General features: G+C 39.3%; 1 protein-coding gene across 7 annotated transcripts in view; it reads right to left on the bottom strand.

Annotated features, from left to right (window-relative positions):
* The window catches only part of ESRRG (estrogen related receptor gamma), a 594,335-nt gene that overhangs the window by 529,054 nt on the left and 43,194 nt on the right, over positions 1-22,087 (bottom strand). For 2 of the 7 annotated variants that reach the window (XM_012745577.2, XM_012745587.2), the window contains exon 1: positions 21,780-21,996. The exons of 3 other annotated variants lie outside the window; for them this stretch is intronic. The gene's annotated coding sequence lies outside the window, so the exon portion shown is untranslated. Of the gene's footprint in view, positions 1-10,882; positions 11,607-21,497; positions 21,617-21,779; positions 21,997-22,087 lie in introns of those variants that run through there. 2 more of the 7 variants (XM_012745580.3, XM_012745581.3) reach the window with 2 other exon arrangements.

The following is a 22,087-nucleotide window of genomic DNA, read 5'->3' as shown; positions in this document are numbered from 1 at the left end:
CTGAATAAAAGCTTGGGCAACCAGGGGCATTTAGAAAAATAAAGCTTCCCTATTTCCAATTTTTTTTTTTTTTTTTTTTTGCAACAGAGTCTCACTCTTACTCTCTTGCCGAGGCTAGAGTGCAATAAGTGTCATCATCACCATTCACTGCAACCTCAAACTCCTGGGCTCAAGCGATCCTCCTGCCTCAGCCTCTCGAATAGCAGGGAGTACAGGTGGATGCTACCATGCCCAGCTAATTTTTAAATTTTTTTTGTAGAGACAGGGTTCATTATGTTGCTCAGGCTGCTCTTGAAATCCTGGGCTCAAGTGATCCTCCCGCCTTAGCCTCCCAAAGTGCTGTGATTATAGGCATGAGCCCCTGCACTGGGGCCCCCTATTTCCAAATACTTGGTTGTCATTGCCCTGTTCCTTACACTTCCTACCAGGAGCTCATCACATTCCTACACACCCCGGAATTGAAGGGCATATTCATCGTACCTGGCAAAGGAGTCGCTCTGAGGATTAATTGAATATATAGACAAATGCTTTGAAAAGTACATTTTAGTAAGCTCTCTATCAGCCAAAGCTATTGATATTGTTGTGATGGTGCTGTTAGATCTGGCTCAATTAGCCACAATACACACATTACATTCCAAATATTTTTAAAGTAAATATGTGGCTTGCTTGTAGTTTTCACTTGTATTCTATACCACATTGGGAAATTCCCATTCATTCATTTAAAAAAACGTGAATATATTTAAGCTACCTATTTTCACCCTTACCTTTTAAACTTCACAAGTGTCTAGACCAGTGCTTCTCAACCTTGACACTGTTGACATTGGGGGCTCCACAATTCCTTATTGTGTGGGGGGACACCCTGAGGAGTATATGATGTTTAGCAGTATATCTGGGCTCTATTCACAACATGCCAATAGGACCCTCATCCCAGTGTTAATAACCCAAAAGGTTTCCTGGTATTGCCAAGGGGGTAGGGGCAAAACTTGCTCTAGATAAGAACCACTAGCCTGAGTCATTTTGAAATAGACAAATGAACTATAAATATAAGTTCTCTAAAATATGCATCAAATGTGAGATGGCATGCACTGACAATTTCACTTATGCCACAAACAGCATTTTATTAGCAGTAAAGTAAAACCCAAAGCTGAACAGGAACAGGGAGATGCTTAGCACTAACAAGCTATGGTGAGCCAAATAGTCCAAACTTGTTCACATATGCAAACTCAACATTTAATTTTCTGCAAGATTACCCACAATAATTACAAAGTTTCTGTAATACAGCCTTAAAAGCTTGGAACTATGAGATCCATAAGAATTGATCCTTTATCTTTTACCTTTGCTGTGTACTGTGTCTGTGCAACATAGCAAATGAATGTAGGCAATATTTTCCTCTAATTTATAGGAGTACTAAAGTGAAACTTTAACTAAAATTAAATTGATTATTAAATACTCCAATTGAGAGAAACACAAAGTAAACCTCTAACGTACAAACAACAGTAAGGTAAACGAATGATCTATTTTGCTTATAAGCATGGATTCTTTAACTGGACATATTTGCTGTACATACGATAACTAATAGCTTGACATTCTAAAAGTAATGCTGAAATATCAGCGGCTGCTGGTTAATGATGGCTTGAGGGCAAAGAGCTGACATCTATACGACACAGTTTGTTTGTCTGCCAGTAACATACAGTACTTTAGAGGCATTAGTGGTATCTTGAATGGACTTTCTACCAGGAATCTATGATCAAATACTGACTGATGCCAGAGCAACTTGAAGATTTCAGAGCCATTATCAAAAAAACCCTTATTTCTTTGTGATAGTATTATCATTAAGTCCTGGCCACGAAATTCACCCTCATATGCAGAGCTGTATAATGATCTTATTTACCCAACATTAAGAAAATAGAGCTCATGTGAGAGCAAACAATGCATTCATTTCACCTTCTGACATCCACATGACTAATAAAGTTTCATTTCAAAGGAGAAAAATCTACCACCCATATTTTAGGTAAGTTATCAGGCCAATGCGGTTATGTGTTTTTTTATTTTTTTTTCCCCTAAGGGTATTAGTCGCTTTGATGAAGGAATGTCGCACCATCTATGAACACACTGGATCTCACTCGGTTGTCCCTTCTCTTTCTGATGATGTTTCTGACAGGGATTACTCTCCTGTCTCATGGGGAAGTGGGTGGAGCTACAGATAAACACGGGATCTAAGCTTACAAGTTCAAGGTCATTTCTCTTTTGCAAAGAGCTACCTCAATTCCATCTTCTGAGAAGCAGAGATTATGTTTCTACCCTACTGCATGACCTCAGAAAGAGAGGAAAGCCGGAGGACTCCTAAGGGAACTAGAAGTGATCTATATCCCACGTGACCCTTCCCAGCCACTGCCCCTTTTCCCATCTCCTTTCCTTCATTCTTCCATTGAGGACAAAGTCAGAACCATTACACTGTGTGGCAGCCATGGACACCACGCTCTACACACACAATGACCTCCCAAGTCTTTTCTTCTAACATCCCTTGGGCTGCTTTTTCACCTTCCTAACTTTCATCAATCTTAATCTCCAGCCCTACCCTGCACCAACCCTCCTCCAAGATCAGATTCTCCGAGAGGTGCTTTCACCCCAGATCTAGATATCAGAAGACCCAATTTCTAGTCTTCTGCTCTTTTTTTAAATAAGCTATGTCACACTAAACAAACTATTTAATCTTGCTATGTTAACTCAGCTGTAAAAGGGAGATGATAATTTGTGACTTCATAAACATCACTACACAAATATCATGTATTATTAGAAGAAATACATTTAGAGAAACAGTGGAAGGGAGTCATTTTGCATGTTATTTCAGTAGAAGCAGTAAGAAAACAAAATTATTTAATCAACAAGCACAATTATACTCAGGCAGCTTTTGCTCAAAGCTGGTCATATCACTGTTTAAAGGAAAAGGTGAAAAACCATCACTCTTTCCCCCTTATATCCCTCCTTTCTACTTCCAGCATTTAAACACTCTAATCTCTAACTTCAATTCCTCCCCTCCATCTCTAGTATTTAGAAAGGGTAATTGGGCAGCTCCAAGGTGTTTCCCAAGAAGTACTTTGGGGGCCTTTGACTAGTGGTCTAACCTCACATATTATACTGAAACTGATTTAAGAAGATGACCTTGACATTAACCTTGGAAATTATAAGGATTTCCCATTTTCCTCTTTCCACTCTGCCTCGTACTGCATCTCATTTCTCACATAACAGTTAGGTACCTCCCCTCTTTTCCCAGCCCCCTGTACTTACCAAAACCCACAACTTCAAAACAAACACACAGAGCAGGAAGTACCTGTTCGAAGGGAACTCTATCTGCTCTACAGACAGAGTGTCAGCAGCCATACCACGGAAGCAGCAGGCAACTAACTCTCTGGGGAAGACACCGTGGTGTCTGGTGGACCCCAGGAAGCCAAAGCACAAGAAGGCACAGGATTCTCTCCAGGGCCCAGGTTGAATTCCAGGGGGAAAAGAATGTTGTAAGCCGGAGCCCTTATATCATTCTTTAAAGACCAGACAATGGTATTCCAGACTTGAAGGCAAAAGCAAAACCTGCATTAGATGGTCACGTTTCTATTCCCATTTCCCAGAAAGCCCCTCATTATATAACATAGGTGTGACCTTCTTCCATCCCTATGTCCCCAAGCTCTTAGAAGTTGATTAGCATGAGAAGAGATCACCAAAATATAGAGAAAAACCCAGAGAATGGCTCTCGGAGCAGCTGTAAGTTGCTTTCACCTTAGGAAAACCACATAACTCAGGTTCTTTGTCTGTAAAATTGGGAAGAAAATGTGACTTATTTAGCTCACAAGATTTTTTTTAAATCAATTAAATAAGAAGAGAAGGCTATTTTTAAATAAAAGCATTAAGTACTATTGAACATCTAGTCTCCTAATACAGATTAATCTAATTTATGTCTAGTTTATATTTGCAAAAGTACAATGGGACTTCAGAAAACCTCCAATGTTAAGAACTGAGAAAGCAAAAAGATGTTTCTAGTATTATTTGTCCTGACATCAATGTACCTGTACTACTTTTCCCCATGCCTCCTTTTTGGTGTCTGTAACATTGTCTGCACAGGTAACATAATGTAGTAGAAGAATTCACTGGACTTAAAGGTAAAATACCGTAGTTTAAATCTCAAATCCACCATTTCTAGTTGTGTCGCCTTTGACAAAATATGTCTAAAATGGGGATCATGATCCTAGACCATCTACTGTCAGGATTGCTTGAGTGTTAAGTGACAGACATCTCTTGTGCCTCTTTCTTTCTTTCTCTCTCTCTACTTTCTCGTCATCCTCCTCCTCCTTTTTCCTTCTCATTTATCCATTATCCTTTTCCACCTCTGTCTCTTATCTTTCCTTTTCCACAAGACAGAATTAAATTTTACTTCTGTGATATTTTCTGTGATTACTGAATAACAAAATTAAGCTACTTTTTATTGTGATCATCTTCCATGCTTTTGATTTAAGTCTTTTGAATGCCTTAGAATAAATCCAGTTCATGATTCTTGGGGTTTCTCTTTCATGCCAAAAAATATACCTTTCCCACAAACCCTTAATGCCTAATGAGGCCATGTGTGTATAGGTAGAAAAGATTATAAATTTGAGGCTCGGCTCTGTCACTCATTAGCTGTGTGGACTTGGGCAAGTTCCATCACCTCTTAGAGGCTCAATTTTCCATTTATAAGATACAGGTAATGATATCTCACTCCTAAGAGTAATGAGAGAATTAGATCAATTAGGATACCACATAAAACACATGGCATAATGCCTGGTTAAATGGTTAAGTGCACAATAAAGAGCAGCTATTATGATGTTAAAACTAAAAATCAGTTTTATGTATTAATGGCACCATGGCTAACTTTAATATTAGCAATTTTGGGGGAGAATCTCAAGATAGGTTGTGGCCCCATCAAACAGCTTGGAAGCAAAAGCCTTAGTACTTACTGAACACTTACTGTATATGAGACACTTTTTTTGGTAGTCAACATGTATTCACTCACTTCAGCCCCACAACAATCTTATGAAGTGGGTATTGCTATCATTCTAATTCAAGTTGAGTAAATAGAGACCTTAGAGTGGTTTGGTTACTTCCCTAGGTCATTGTGGATAGATGAGCCAGAATTCAAGCCCATGGAGTCTAATTCCAGAGCAACAATGTAAAGCATGTTTCAAAGTCATGTTCCTCCAGGAAAGATGATGTCTTCTAAACCAACTGACAGGTTGCGAGTAATTTGTTACCAGTAACAAAGTACTGGAATCTGCTGATTATTTTCTTTTTAATTTAAATGAGTGCAGTTGCACTTATAACATCATTCATTCTCTTGCTCACTAACATCCTGATTTCGTCTCTAGTGCAGGAAGGAAAGCCACGTGATCCACGCGAAAGCTCTGGAGTTGCTTATAGCTCTGGGCTCATCTGTGGTATGTGCAGGTCACCCATCTTCACCACCACAGTTATCATCACCCCCATCGATCGTATGACTATTTATTGATCACTCTATGCAAGGCATGGGGTAATTCTTCACATAGGTTTTCTGTCCGTTTTACAGCAGAAGAAACTGTTGAAAACCACTGAGCTACGCCATTTCAGATGCATACCTATAAGCCTTTTCTCATAACTCTATCATATACCACCAACCTTAAAAAGGGAAGAAGAATGGAAATACTATTAATAATTACTGGTATCTACTTTGTGTCAAGCACTGGATGAGACACGGCACGTAAAGAATCATATTTAATCCTCACAACAAACCTAAAATGTAAGCATTATAGTTGTTTTAATCCCAATTTTACAATAAAGGAAACTATAGGTTAAGTACCCTTCCCAAGGATCACAGAGCTTCAAAATTATGGCTTCAGGATTTGAACCAGACCCATATGATTCTTTTGAGCAATCCCTTTAGGATACTCTTACCATTTCCTAAGATGGATTTTTTTTTTCTCCTATGATATAAAAATCTTTCTTTTATAGTCTATTCACTAGAAGGTAGAAGCTCTCAAAAAAGTACTCGCTTCAGAATCAGAAATCCCAAGTTCCAGCCCTGATCTCAGAGCTCACAAGGTGTGACTCTGGACAACTTATGTATCTCTTAAATTGAAGAGGTTTAGCTCTAACCGTCTATACTCCATGATTTCCCTAGAAATACATAGTAGACACCCGTTGGCATTCACATGATATCAGTTCTAATCACAGGCTTTTTCTCTGCCCTTAGAAGAGGAGATTAAGGAGAGAAGCCCACTACACTGGGTCACTTGTTGACTAAGCCATCAGACAAGGGTGGTTAAGGAGAAGGCTGGCGGGGAAGTGTGAGAAATCATCCACCTTGCAGCTGTCTCTGCCCGAACAGCACCATGAATAAACAAGAGTCTCTCTCTAGAGATCTCTGCTGGCACCTTGTCTTCATTCCTTTCAGAAAAAAAAAAAAAAATTCATATCCTCACGAAGAATGTATTGCTTTCTACGTGCCACTGCCAAAAAACCCAACTGTAGGCAAAATCCATCTGATAGAATCCCTTAACTGCTTTGATTCAGTTCTTAAAGGAGATTAGTTGCTGGAAGGTCACAGAGAAGCCATCCTACTGCACACTGCAGCTTGGGGTTTCAAAGCTCTCACTACTAAGGGAATCTCCATGCTTGATGCCCCTTCTCTCCATGCCGTTTAATCAATGAATCAACAAATAGTTACTGAGCAAGGCTTCCCTGGGGTCTGCGGGTCACTTCAGATGTGGCTCTCTAGTTCAATAGCAGGAGAAAGAAAAACAGATTTTTCTGACTCCTCTTAAAAAGTTTCCATTTATAAAAACCAGGGCTGGCATCAAAAGACTGTGGGTCTCCTGTCCCTCTTTTTCCTTTCTCTGAACCCTCTGATTCACAAAGAAAAAAGGAATGCTATGTAGCTTGGAGACTATATAAGAGAGGGAAAGAAGGAGGCAGGGAGGGAGAGAGGGAGGAAAGGAAGGAAAGAATGATGGAAGGACAGGAGGGAGGGAGGAAAAGAGGGAGGAAGAAAAAAAGGAAGAAAGAAGAAAAGGGAAGAGGGAGGGAATGTGGGAATGAGACCCTTAGATTTCAAGAAGGTCAAAGGACACAGTGAACATATAGACAATATTCCCAAGAAATGCCTCTTCAGTAGCATATAACCTCTATGGCTACTCACGCATTAATCATTACTGCTCTTTAGCATACTTGATTATTTTTGAGACCACCTCATGACCACTACTTTTAAGCTTTTAGGGTTAGTATAATTATGAATGTCTTATACCTTTAACTGTTCTTCTGCCCTTAACTCTAGCAATAGGATCATACATAAAATGTGCACATAGCCTCAATACCCACAGTATCAGAAATCCTAAACACACACACAAAAAAATAGTTTTCCTAAATAATTTGCACAAACATGAAAAATATACAAGATATTACTTTTAGCTTTTTATAAAAATATTATATAAAACATTACACTGTGCTACGAAATAAATCACCACCTTTCAATAATGAGAAGTTACTGCGGTATACAGTTGACACTAGATAAGTTACTGCAGTATATATACTGCAGTATACAGTTGACACTAGAATAGGACCAAACTATGATGTGAATATTGTCCTTTTCTGCCCAGCACATAGAGCAGGATTCTACTTACATTTTTCCTTAATCAAAAATACAGTCCTCCCTTGATGTTATGTGACAGATTGGTTCCAGGACACCCTCCCACCATATACCAAAGTTTGTGCATACTCAAGTCCCATATGCAGTACTGCTGAACCTACATTTATAAAAAAGTGGGCCCTCCAGTGTATGTGGGTTTAACATCCATGAGTACTGTATCTTAGATCAGCATTAGGTTGGAGAAACCCCATGTATAATTGGACTCTCACAGTTCAAACCTATGTAACAACATGGGTCAACTGTAATGAAACCAGCAACAGTTCAATGAGCACTTACTATGCCAGGCAAGGCACTACTTTCTATACAGTATCTCATGTAATCCATTCAACCTCCAACTGGCACTCATTATTATCATCAATGTATAGATGAGGATATGGAAAGTCAGATAAGTAAAGTCACTTTGACTAAAATCTTAAACATAGTCAGGTCTGAAGCAAAGACTCCAACCCACATCTGATTGCAAAGATCATGCTGCTAACCACTCTCTAGCTGCCACTTGGAGAAGCAAGGTGAGGAAAAGTAAAAGCTGTCCTTTTATTATAATTTACCCAAAACCTCACTTGGACTTGGCGTTCCCACCTCTGCTTTAAAGTATTTCTCCCTCTACCCCCAACATTAATTGCTAGAGTTTCTTCTTTCATCTCTTTTTGATAAGCATAGCTGGTATTAGAATCGCAAACAAACCATGAGACCACAGCCTTAACCATGACGTTCTAAAGAATTTTTCAGTCTATGCTTGCAGTAAGGCTTGCCAACATTTTAAAAACATTGATTTTTTTAAGAAAAAAAAAAGCTTATATAAGTACTATGTTAATACTTGGCACTTATAGTTATAAACAAAGAGTTTGCTATATAAAATCTTGTCTGTCTGTAGAGGAGCTGATGATTTTATATTTTACTGAGCTTTTACATTATAACCCTGATGCTCTTTCATGTACTGCTTGATTCTATCCCAGTGGAGCTATCAGTAGAAAAATACACACTTGAAATTCTATCATTTAATATGACATCTATATATATGCATCTATCTATATAGATGCAAAATTATGTATCTATTCTGAAGAACCTATATGTTAAAAGGAGGTAAGATATAATACATTATCTTTCGTTCCAAGATGACACAATTATTTATACCATCTGTGTGTGGAAGGAGGTGTGGATCAAGAAACCAGCTCAGGTTTGTTTCACCTTGAGACACAACACGCCTAGACATGAGTCCTGTGCTTAAAGTGCCCACAGTTGTTTCAGACTATGACTCTAAGCATCTTCCCTCCCGCATACTGTGTGCTGACTAGGTCCACCCTCCACATCTGGATAAAAACACAGCTGTGCTTCTAAGTGCCCCTCCCCGCTTCAACTTTTACTACTAGAGTTTCTTCTTTCACTTCCTTTTAATAAGCCTAGCTGATAACAGCGCACCAAATAAACCATGGGGCTAGTCCTTGCCACAGGGTACAGTCTGCTCATTTTTCTTGGTTGAAGGCAAATTTATGAATACCATCATCTTCACATACAGAAGCCACCTCTACCAGGGAAATGCAAACATTACAGAACTCAGAAAAGGTCTGGGTGGATGAAAACCCTGAGGTTAGGGACAGCACTTCTCACAGCGTCTGCACGTGCTTTTTACCCTATTGCAGAAGTTGTTTCTAAAGCAAATAACCGTTTTCAGAAAGACCAAGGTTACAAATTAATCCAGAGACTTAGGAAGGAAGAGAAAAAAAAAGACAGCTGTACCATTTAAAAGCTAAGGAACAGAATGACCTATTCCTCTTATGTCAAGGCTTGAGAACTTCTAGTACGCAATTAGCATGACCTTCCATAAAGGAAGCCCTGAAATACACAGGCTTCCTTTTTGTTTCTAAAATAAAGGTACTTACCAGTGAAAATCCACAAGTCATCACACTTTGCCCAGAATCACATTGGCTGCCCTTCTCCATGGAAGCACAGAGTGGGACTTGCCAAGTTTGTGGAGACATCTACTTGGGTTGGCTAGAAATAGGTAAGTGGGGGAAGAAGGGGGGGGGCGGTTGGGGAAAAGAAAGACTTTCCCTTTAAAACTGAACAGAAGCTGATACCAAATCACATGACCTTTTACCGTAATTTCTATTAAAATCATTTCATGTCTGGTTGCCTCTGCTCTCCTGGCTCATTTGTATTGTTTACAACAAGTCATTGCACTGGCAGTTAGTGGTGGCTGAATCCATGGTTACCCGCTTTTACATTCACTAGTTAAATGGAATGCAGCTCTGCTGTGGCTTCCAGGGAGCAAGCTCTTAAGAAACCACAATCCAGCTATCAATCAGACTAATCTGAGAGAAATTAATCTTATAAACATAAGTATTGTTGCATATTAAAAATTGATAGAAAGGGGGCGCGGGCTTTTATTGGCTGGAGTTACAAAAGTGGACAAGCGGAGATTTGACTTAGAAGCCTCAGAGTGCTCAGCCTGTGGTCTCCATCTGACAGGCATTCACGTTGTGCATCTAAAAACCTTTCAAGGGTAATACGACCACCCTTGAAAACAAATCCACCACCTTCCAAAATTCCACGAGCATTTATCTTACCTGAATGCTCTTAGACTCTAAGGAGTGCCCAAATGCAGGTTTAACCAGACTGCAATCCTAGCAAAGTAACTTAAACAAGATACATACAAGACAGTAAAACACCAAACAGACAGCACAGGGTAGGATTCAATTAAGACAAAACCTCAGTGGAATGCTCTTTACGAGTAAATTAAAACTGCAAACTAGTATGTTTTAGTGAGAACAAGAACGGTACAAATTCATTCTATTGTCCACAGAATTTATGTGGTTAATTCTTTAAAAAACATTCCCCAAAGCTAACTTGCTTCTCGAGATGGACATGCCCAACAATTATAATTCCTAATAAAAAAAATGTAGAAGTTTTATAGTTTAATGCCCACAATAATTGTCCCACAAGTCACATCCAAATGCTAAATGAGAACAGCAAATAGTTAAAGCTAACATATTACAACCCCATCTACTGCAAAGTCACTGTATCAGAAGCTAGAATTGATTTGTTTCCTCAGAACGAATTGAAAATGAATGTAACATAACGTCGGAAAAATCCCTCCTGCACTGCTAATCGGATATCGTATAATGGTTGATTGCAGCTTTGCCCTGTCCTATTGCTGCCTAAATCATACATACTTACACGTTCTGGGTTCTTCCAAGAGTTTGGTGCAGTTTCAAGGACAAATGTCTCAAGGAAGCCTCTCTACTGTGCAGCAGGGAGCCTAGCTCGGATCTGATGACAAGAGCACAGTGCTAAATCTGACAACAGAGAAGGAAACTTCCTGTGTGAAGAGGAGATCTTGGAAAGTCTCGGGGTTAAAAAGGCTGCTTTCAATGTGCTGGTTGATTTGCTCCCTGGTTGTGTATACACAGTAGCAGCTGATCTGTGTTTGCAGCCCTGCAGAAAGGAACCTTTACTGAAAACCAATGGCATCACATTTCAGGGGAGCTGGTGCCAAGTGCTGGAGAGCAGAGCAACCTTTGACAACTTCACACAATTCACCCCGGCAGACTTACCCCAGGTCAGGGAGGAGTGCGGGGGTGTCTCCTCGCCGGCTTTCGTCTCAGGTATGTTAGCGCAGCGCCTGGGAAACCACACGCTGCTACCGGCTGGACCCGGACACGGTGGAAGGTAGCCCTGGCACTATCTTGCATGGACTTTCTGTCTCTGCCGTCCTGACCTACCTCGTACTGTATTTTCACAGAATTCTTAAAATGAATCCATATTTTTAAAACAGTATGTCCCTCTGATTCCTTATAGAAAAGCTTTGTATTTAAGGCTCCTCTGATGTCCTGCAGAAATAAACTAAAGGACAAATAATATAGGATTGGGTAGTATGGTTTTAACTTCTATATTCTGCGCCCCCCAACACCCCCCCCCCCCCAGTTCAGAGGCTGGAGTTTTAAAATGACTGTGTTGTCAGAGGCCATTTTAGTATTGTTCATTAGAAACTGGGAGTGACTGCAAAACTTCACTGCAATAGAACCAAGCGTTATAATGCGGCTATAGGAATAGTAGGAGCAGACGAGCAAGGAAGAACGTGAAATATGCTGTTCAGCAGTGAAATTACCTTCTTTGCTATCACCGTTAATATGGAAGAGAGAAAAATCTAGAACTTGCCATCTCTAGGAGTGAAAGTTAAGCAAGAATAAGAGACAGCTGGGAAGAGACAGAGACAGGACCTGGGGGAGGGTGCTAGTGGCTGTAACAAACTTAATCCAAGTCACTGGTTAACCACTTCATTATCTGCCAGCTCCGCACTGTCCTTTCTTTCTCTCTCTGTCCCTATGACAAGTCTAGGTTATGGTATATTATATGGTATTTTTCACTATTGTGCATCTTACTTCAAAGGGCAGAAATCAAAACTGACAGATTAACAAAAGACCATGTTAAACGTGTCAGGCAGCTCAGGAAAGTGTTCTCCTATTTGTCTGAAAGCCGGCCCAGGAGCTGCCTGGGCAACTGGTGAATTATCCAAGGTCTTTGCTTTTCATTTCGGCCACACGATTGTTCAGGAATAATGATAATTCCCTTACATTTGAGAGCCCACATAATGCAATGAATAGAGTCCGGGCGCTGGTGGCAGATAGACTTAATTTCCTATCTTGGCTCTAGCACATTCTACCTACATGAGGTTGGGAGTTGCTTAAACTCTCCGAACTTCCTCTCCTCATCTGTGAAATGGAGACAATGTAGCTACAAGAAATGCCTTTGCGAAGATTTAAAGGATAACATGGGACAAGGGCTTACTTAGGACAGTGCCTGGCACGCATGCATTTACAAACCTTTCCTGAGCCTCCTCTCAGAACCAGGCACAGTGCCAGACACTTGGGGGCTCAAAGTCAATTAAGACATGGTCCCTACCTTCACATACAGTTCCACACGTGTTACTACATCTTCCCTCCTCCTCTCTTATAACGTGTGCAGTCTCTATCATAAAGCATAAAAACACTTCCAAATGCTCTGTTGCATTTGATCCTTGCAAAAATCCTATGTGACAGATGAAGCTGTGCTGAATTTTTAAACTTTGGGAAAACTTTGGCTTAAAGAGGTGAGAGTCAAAACAGTTACTAAATTGCAGCCTTAACCTCAATCCAATCTGATTCTGTTAAGTACTCTTTAAAGTATACATATGAATTGGCCATGTAGCATTCATATCTTCCACAATTCAATACTGTACTATTATTGTAAAAGTTACATATATATATATATATATATATATATATATACTGTACTTCCCTACAGGTAGGATAAGTCCCTTAAAAACAGGGACTGTATCTTAAAATTGTTTTGTATTCCCTAGCAGACCTAGCATGATGTTAAACATATTACATGTTCAATAAACTTTCCTAAATTGAAAAAGAACTCATGCTGGGTCAATTTTACTACCTCTTATCAACCTCGTAGAAAGCTGAAACTCTACAATAAACTGATGGTTTGGAAGTTACCTGTGGCCATTCAGTACTCATGCTATGTCCTTAGTTACAAATAATTATATATACCAAAGTTTTTAACACTGATTTCTAATTAAAATCCCTGAAGATTTTTTTTCAATTGTTTAGCATGTATTCTGTACACTGAGGCCCTAATGACTTGTTTTTGTTTGTTTGTTTTTTTTGAGACAGAGTCTCACTTTGTTGCCCAGGCTAGAGTGAGTGCAGTGGCATCAGCCTAGCTCACAGCAACCTCAAACTCCTGGGCTCAAGCAGTCCTCCTGCCTCAGCCTCCCAAGTAGCTGGGACTACAGGCATGTGCCACCATGCCCAGCTAATTTTTTGTATATATATTAGTTGGCCAATTAATTTCTCTCTATTTAGGGTAGAGAGGGGTCTCGCTCTTGCTCAGACTGATTTCGAACTCCTGGCCTCGAGCAATCCCCGGCCTTGGCCTCCCAGAGTGCTAGGATTACAGGTGTGAGCCACTGTGCTCCGCCTCCTAATGACTTTTGGTAAGAGTGGTTAAATATTCAACATTCAAATTCAAATTTGACCCAAAGACATCTCTTGATTTCTGGGTTCACTCCAGTTTTTATGTTTAACAGATCACAAAGTATACACTTCTCTTGATCATTATCTTGTAAAATCAGAGCAGAATATATACTGCTAAATGTAGAATCGGCTGTTTTATACAAAAATGTACAAACAGCTCAAGTTTCTTGAATAATTGTTGATCTACTGTTTCATTTTATGCTTTGAAATGTAGTCCACTGCTGATGGAAGAATTGGTTAGACATTTACCAATATACACAGAAATATTCTTAAAAGAAATCTATATAGTATCTAGAACCTGGAGTTCAATTGATGTATTATATCCTTTAGTTCTAATGTTTTATCTTGAATATCTTTTTACAGTGGAATTTGTGTCATTATTTATAAGTGTTTCCTGCCAAACATTGATTCCTTCAGCCTTAACAAAAATCCAAGAAATTTAGATTAATATCAACATCATGGCAAAAGTGCAAATGACCGGCAATATTTGAGACAAAGAAAATAATTACTGAATACATTGTTTTTGTTTCCAAAGTCATCTGCTTGTTTATTTAGGCAAGCTGTGGCCATCTGTAAGGGAGAGTAAATATGCTCAAGTACTGGCATTGCATACATTGGAATTATCAGGCTTGTTAGCATCTTCTACATTCAAATGCCCAGCTGCATACTATTTCCCAATTCTGCCCTAAATAAAGTACTGTGCAAAGCACCTACCACAGCAGACAAGAAATGTACCAACAAAGACCACCCTGGAGCTAAACAAATTCACCTGAGAATGGCCAGACCTGGTCAGCAGAGAGAACTGGTTGACCCAATGATTTTTCTTCACCACCGAAAACTAAATAATTTTACAGCTTATGAGTACTTTTATGCCCAAGAGTCTCACCTCCACTCTCTCAACCATCTTGAGAAGTGATGCTTTTATTATTCACGTTTTTACAAATGAGAAAGGTTCAGAGAATTAAATAATTTCTCAAAATCATACAAGCAGTTAAGTGCTCAGCAGAAATTCTGGAATGAGAGCTATAATTCCCAAACTTTTCCACATAACACTCTGTAGTTTCCATTCAGGGAACATGTGCATACAATCAGTTTACCTATTTTTTGTTTGTTTGTTTGTTTTTTTTTTGGCTTTACTTCCCATAGTGCAGTTAAATACAGACCAAGCTATCACACTCTTTCTGTCTCTCTCTCTGTCACACACACACACACACACCTCTTTCTCTTCTACCTCCAACTGCCTTCCATCTTTTCTTCTCTCACATCTTGGCCAACTACTTCAGAGAATAATTTTTTTTCTATTTCCATTTTTCCTCTCACTATTCAATGAATCTGAATGTCAGAAACAAATCTAATCATAGGCGATAAACTTTAAAGTAGTGCTAATGTTTCCTTATGTCAAGGGAAAAAAAAGCCATATACTTTGCAACTAGTCTTTTTAAAAATCCTGCAAGTTTCTAAAAATCCCTTTCACACCCTCTGCGATAGTTTCCATCCATCTTTTAAACTTCCACTTATATGTGTGTCTCTTAAACATCAACCCTCCTGAGTCTAAATAAATGATAAACTATCATTCAGTTTTACTGCCTTTATATTATGTTTATCACTTGTATCATAATAGAACTGTTCTTTATATATCATTCATCACTAATAATACAATAGTTCACTCCAATAAGTGACAACAGGTTTGTATGGTATAGCCTAGGAAAGTAATTAGTATTTAAGATTGTTTTCTGTTGGGGGGAAAAAGTGTGTTTTGAATATCTAATAATTGATCTACAATGGAAAAATTTTAACGCATACCTGACTGTCTAAATTTCAAGAGGCTTTCATTTCAAGTCACAGAACCTAAGCTCAATCTACATATTAATATTTCTAGTCATGCTATAAGGCCATATAGTAAATAATACGTTTATAAAGTAGAAATAAATAGGAGTATGATTAATTGGCTGATTCCTTATTAATCAGTCTCTTAACTCAAAATCACAGCAGCAAAGTAAGTTAGAGACCATCTAGTCAAACCCCTTTATTTTTAGAACCGAAGAAACAAAGATCCACTATTGTTCTCTGATGAAGTGGGTAACTAGATCATACTACAAACTCTGCTTAGCACCATTCTCACCGACCTTTAGCTGGAGACCAACGTTCAATAGTATACACATTAGCTATAAAGAGCAAATTTCTAAATTTGAAGGTGACTGGTCCAAAGGATCATCAGGTATAATGTCCCAATTCTGCAACCTTAGGAAAATAAATGTTCATACTAAATAGCAAATGAATTTCTAATAACTGAATTAAACTGTTCATCTAAATAGCCAACTTCAGATTTCTCTCCACACATAATAACTTGGAAAAATATATAGCCTGTGTTTACTATAGTACTATAGCTACAGTCTCTAAGAAGAGCTATAACTCGCTAACAATTTTCCTGATTTATGTTTGAAAACATGCAGGGCATGAAATGATTTCTGCAACCTTACATTTTCCTCAAGAACACTGGTGAGCAGAAGATATATTCCAAAAATCATGTGGGATTGCTTGTTACATCTCCTTTTTTCATAGAAATGTATGATAAACAATTATACATGCTCATCCAAAAAATGTCATCAGATTTTTTTCCCATTAAGGGAGGAAAGAAGAAAAAAAAGCGAAAAAGGAAGAAAGGAAAAGAAGGGGGAAGGAAGGGAGAGAACTCTGATCAAAAGAATCTATTTTCATATAATGTTACCACTGCAAAAAGTGATTGCCTTCTTAAGTGAGAAAGTATAATAAATATTGTTCTAAAGAACAGCTTATGGATAATGTATGGTTATAAACTGTAACCCACTATACAAATGTTAGTTATTCTTGTTGTTAGTATTTAACATATATGGAAATTTGCTTCACAATCTATAATTGTGCTAATAAAAATAGGTATTCGTGAATATAAATTACACAGGTCATAAAATCAGCCTTATTAATCTAATATATCTTAGAGTAAGACCAAATTTAAATGGCCCACTCTGGCAATATAGATATCTGGAAACACTATTTATCTTACCATATACGTATCTATTAGAATAGGGATGCCAAAGTTTTGCTATACTTCATATAATGTTGGCATCTTGAATTTAAATCTTCAAAACAGTAAAAAAATCATTGTCAGATATGCATATTTTCCAAGTTAAAAAATAACTTATTTGTATAAGGGAAGTAAACTAAGCAAATTCATTAATTAGCATCCTTTGAAGAGTTCTACCCAGGTTGTTTATTTTAGCAGATGTGCCACTGGAAACAGCCATAAGTGTCCATAAGTAAATAAAATATCTTTGATCTCCAGTGCCTTGCATTTTATCACAGAGATTCCAAACACATGCAACCCTTTTTTATGGTAACTATGATTATTATTTTGTTTAAAAGAACAAAGTATCTTTCATAATACAGGGTGTCCCAAAAAGTCCCCATATATAATGGGAAATTATAGCTAAATGTACCTTTATTTACAAAATATTCATTACAAATTTTTTTCTGTGTATGGAGACTTTTGGGACACCCTGCAGAAATATAAATAAAAGCCTGATTTAAAATTATAGATGATTCTTCTTCACAACTACAGGTATTATCAAGCATAGTGTTATAAATACACTATTAAATATCTGTATATAGGGTACATGTTCAAGGGGAATGGGAGGTGGGATTTATACCCAATACAGTGGAGGAGGTAGGCATAGGAAAGGGTAGCCTTTCACAATTGGAAATAATCAAGGTTGAATAAATGCATAGTATCTGATCTCCAAGAAAAAGAAAATTTCTCTATTAGATGAAGACACATAGAGTCATACTATTAACACAGGAATTTTTAGCAGGAACATATTATCAGGAGTTTTAACATAAAGATTTGCAAGGATTTTTCCAGTTGCCTGAATATGATCATCAAGAATCACAAGGCTGTGTATAGACATTCTGTTTCAAAAGACAGTGTTGCTTTCTGCAATCATCTCTTAAAAGAAGGCCCCAAGGAATCTGGCTCTCCTTTTGAGCTGCCATAACTGATTCCAATACAAAGCGGTATTATAAATTAGGTTCAAAATAATTTCAAGATTGTTCTAGAGAAAGATCCTTAAACTCTCCTATAGCACCCCTTCCCCCATCCGCTAGCATGAGAGATTGAGAACACACAGAATTTATTCACAATTCCTTGCTCAGATTCCCAAAGCCCACTTACTCTACTCGGATGGCAGTGCTAACCGAAAAACTGGGTTGCAAAACTGTATTATCTCACAGCATTAAAAAACTAACAACAAAGTAACGGGAGAAAACTTTGCACAAGAAACCTCAACGCTATTTTGACTTTATAAAGATATTTTGAAAAACACGATATTTATGAAACTTGGTAATCATTACTTCAAAACAACAGATTCTATTGCTCATAGAGGAAAGTACCAGTGGTTCAATGGAAAGATTCACCAACTCCTCCCTGGAGAAAAGTGAAGATCTGCATTTAAATGGAGATATAATATTTCCAAAGGCACAGAACCTAGAAGGCAGATACTGTCAAGGTTTCTTAGTGAGAATAACTCAAATCGCATTAGGTACATCTCAATGCTGTAGCTATCCCCATTTCAGAAGGCTCAGACCATTTCCATAGTATTCTTTTTTCCTCTATGCAGTCTTCATAATATTTATCCCAAAAAGTTAAACCTTGTTCCATAGCAAAGTCCTCACATTAAACAAGAAGCAATTACTACTAGACATATCATTTCTGATGTGTACAGCAAAAGACCACAGAAGATAGCTTGGCCAGAAATGTTAAATAATTGAAAAGTATAATGACTTAATAGAGTAGTAAGCTTAGTTTACAATGCAGCCAATTTAAAGCCATAAAAATACTGTGTAAAAATTTTATCTTGTGGTTGACCATTACATATCCTATCTATTATTCAAAAGTATCTCAACAGTGTTTTTCTTCATTAATGTGGCTTTTGGCATTTCCCTCAAAATCTTTCTATTCCCACAGTTTTCCAACAATTTTGAAACAAACAGAAAAATTATTCATTATATCATAAATTCCCTTTGCTAGGATAATGAGATCTTCAATGTCTAATTGAAACCAATCTCACAGGTCAATCTGTAAGGCATAATTTAACCTCCTCGGATATGATCTGGCTTGTATTTAACAGAGCCAAGCACACAAGACATTTAAAAAAAAAAAAAAAAAAAACTAAAGCTACTCTTATTGACACATCTGTAAACAAAAGGAGAACCTCATAAATAACCCCCTTTCCTCTGACAAACTAATCCAGGGATTTGTTGGTATTAGAAAATGTCATGGGGCATCAGAAAAGTTTTGCCTTAAATGTTCAGCTAAGGTGCATAGCATGTCTGCGAAGAAGAAAAAAGAGACACTTAGGATCAATTTCAAACATAAGCCCATTACCTCTGGCAGCCTCTTGCTAAAATTCTAGCTGCAACTGAAATGTCCCTGTAAACAAGGTTACTGAGAACAGCCCCAGATATTCTTCTCAGCAACCCGGTCCTAGGAGCTCATCAGCTATCTGTGTGGTTAGTTATACCTTATCTTGCTGCACTGTCATTCTCATGCTGATTCAAATTCAGAACTCAAAATGAAAGATGAAATATCTTGAAGATCACTTAATATTGAAATACTGTTGCAGTAATAAGTGGTGCTCAGTTAGAGATGGGAACATGGTACTCTCTGGGTAACCTTTTAATTTCTGGAAAAATTGTACAGAATAAATTGAGCAGCACACACAGAAACCTAATCGATTGATCTGCTCTATTTTGTTAGAGCACCACCCATCAGAAACTCCCTTGGCTCCCCAAGCAATTCCCATTAAAGACAACCAGCAGGTTTCAGTATATACCATGCATGAAGACATAAATGCTACTTTGATTTATTAAAGATAAGGAACCATCTTTTATCTACATTCATCACTTCAGTCAATGAACAGTTTTATGTGCCATATACCATTCTCAACATACACACTTTTAATTCTACCCAATGCGAGCTTAAAGAGTTAGAGAACTGTTTTAGTCAAAATAACAAAGCCATGCATAACAGCCAAATGTATGCTTAACACATCATCTAGGCCTGTTTCATTATATGCTTAAATCTTTTCATACCTGATGGAAATGAAAGCCCATCATGTCATTTCATCTCCATCGGTATTTTCATGTACCTTCTGTCTGTCAGGCATTGCTCAGCTCAGAGTCGAGAACTGTTCGAATTTCCCTCTCTTTCCCACAATGACAGAACTGTTTCTCAGGTTGGTTAACTCATTTTGTTAACATCAAATCTACTAGACAGGAGGATAGAAAGGGGGGAAAAAAAGACCACTAAAACCACTCCCCAATCCCATTGCCCTGGCTTCCTCTCTAAGACATTTCTGATTCTTTTCACTTGCCTGCTGCTTCTGAATTTGGGCATTTTCCAGGCATACTCCCCTATTTGGTCTTTGGGCAGCGTGAGAAACAAACGAGAGTTTCTCTTCAAAACTAGACCAAGTCATTCAGCTGCCCCTGAAACACTTCACAACATCCGCAGGTCTCTTGATCTTGACTTAAAGTATTAAGCAGGCGTGTTTTGAAAGTAGTAGGAGGTCAAATGGACCTAACAGCTTCTCTTAACCCACATGCTGAGAATTTTTCTTTCTTTCTTTTTTTTTTAAAAAGGAGAGAGAGAGAGAGAGGGTGCTATTTTCAACATTGCCCTCTCGTTTATGTGAGCAAAATCATTTGCTTTCTGCGTGTGTCTGGGTCTTCCTCCACGGCCACTGGTTCTGGTACTACAACACAAACACAGCAAACGTGCTTCTTCCCTGACATAAGCAGACCCATGTGGCAATTCACAACATAACCCAAAGCAAGCACAAATAAATAAACACATACATAATCACTCCACAGCACTGAGGCATGCGGGGGTTTCTCCAGGCCCTGACGGACTCTTCCAGAATTGCTCATTAAGATTCTGAAAGGGGGGAGGGGGTGCAGCTAGGCAAAGGTTGCCGGAAGGGGAGGGGAGGGGAGGGGAGGAGGGGCTTTGCCCTCTGTGTCTTTCTCTGAGACTCAATCTTCACCGAATATGGGGGTGGGGGCGAAGGGGGGCTTCTATCTTGCAGACTCTCTTAACAGACTCGAGGGGTAGAGGGAGGTAGGTGATTTGAAATACTTAAAGGATGGTCGGGTGACCTCCTTGCAACTTCGGCGACTCCCTCGGGAAGGTGAAAGGGTTGGGGAGACGGGAGGGAGAGAGGCGTAGAGGACAGGAGGGAGACACCTAGGACTACAGGCAGCGGCAACCACCAGGATTTTCCAGCCCGAGACAGCAGTCCTCAACTCCTGGCACCACCCCTCTCCCCAACGACCCCTGCTCCGTGTCCCCTCGCCCCTGACCCCTCCCTCCCAGTGCCCTAACTCTGCCCTCACTCTTTGCCACTTTACCAAGCACTGAAGTCTCTATCCAGGAAGGGGGATGGGAGGGGTGTTTAAAGAACAAATCTAATTGCAATTAGAATTTATCTGTGTCTCCAGCACACGCTGCCAGTTTTGCAGTCATGGCAAGGCAAGTCTACAAGAGGTGGGCAGTACTTATGGTTGTGTTATTGAGGGAGGGGTTGATTTTTTTTTTTTCTTTCCAAGAGACTCTAAGCAAGTGAAGGGGGGGAAGGGGGCAGCAACAGAGATTTCGACCAGGACTGCAAATAAAGAATGCCCCAGATGCAAATGTCTGTCTCCAGATGTTGATGATAAGGATTTGGACCAGTTACCTTGGCAGGGTCAGAACTGCAGCAGGTTAATCAGGTGAGTCGTCGGGGATTTTAAAGAAGCCGAAGCCGGTTTCTTTGGCTATGAAAGTCTACAAAACCCCCCCATGCAGGAACATTGCACATCTTACACACGCCTCCTTTAACTGGGCTCCCGCGACCTCGGCAGGCGAGGGGGTGCGGGCCGGCCGGCCGGTGGCAAGGGCACGGCCCCCCGCTCGGCCCCCGCGGCTGCGGGGCCGGCCTGGCCCCCGGGGTCCGCGTCCCGAGCGGCTGTGCACTCACCGAGCCGGGCTGCGAGGGGCAGAGGGGCGCCCGCGGCTAGCCGGAGCGCCGAGGCGCCTCCCTTTTCTCTTGGTAGCGTCGGTCCGCACTCCCTGTGACCCAGGACGTCATGATGCCTGTCTGTTTTCTCAATGATAACTTGGCAGAAGAAGAGAGAGGCTGCCAGGTTCTCCTCGGGTGGTTACGTGGTATGTGCACGTTTCTGTTTGCATGTTTCTCTCTCTCTTGAAAAATAAATATCTGTATTTTTTTAAAAAAAAAAAAAATTTCCCGGCACTATCATGATTTGATTGCATTATTGCGTGTGC

The sequence above is a fragment of the Microcebus murinus genome, chromosome 23, assembly GCF_040939455.1.
Source record: "Microcebus murinus isolate Inina chromosome 23, M.murinus_Inina_mat1.0, whole genome shotgun sequence".
NCBI classification, from domain to species: Eukaryota; Metazoa; Chordata; class Mammalia; order Primates; family Cheirogaleidae; genus Microcebus; species Microcebus murinus.
The sequence above is the reverse complement of the archived record's forward strand: the minus strand, read 5'-3'. Positions and strand labels throughout refer to the sequence as shown.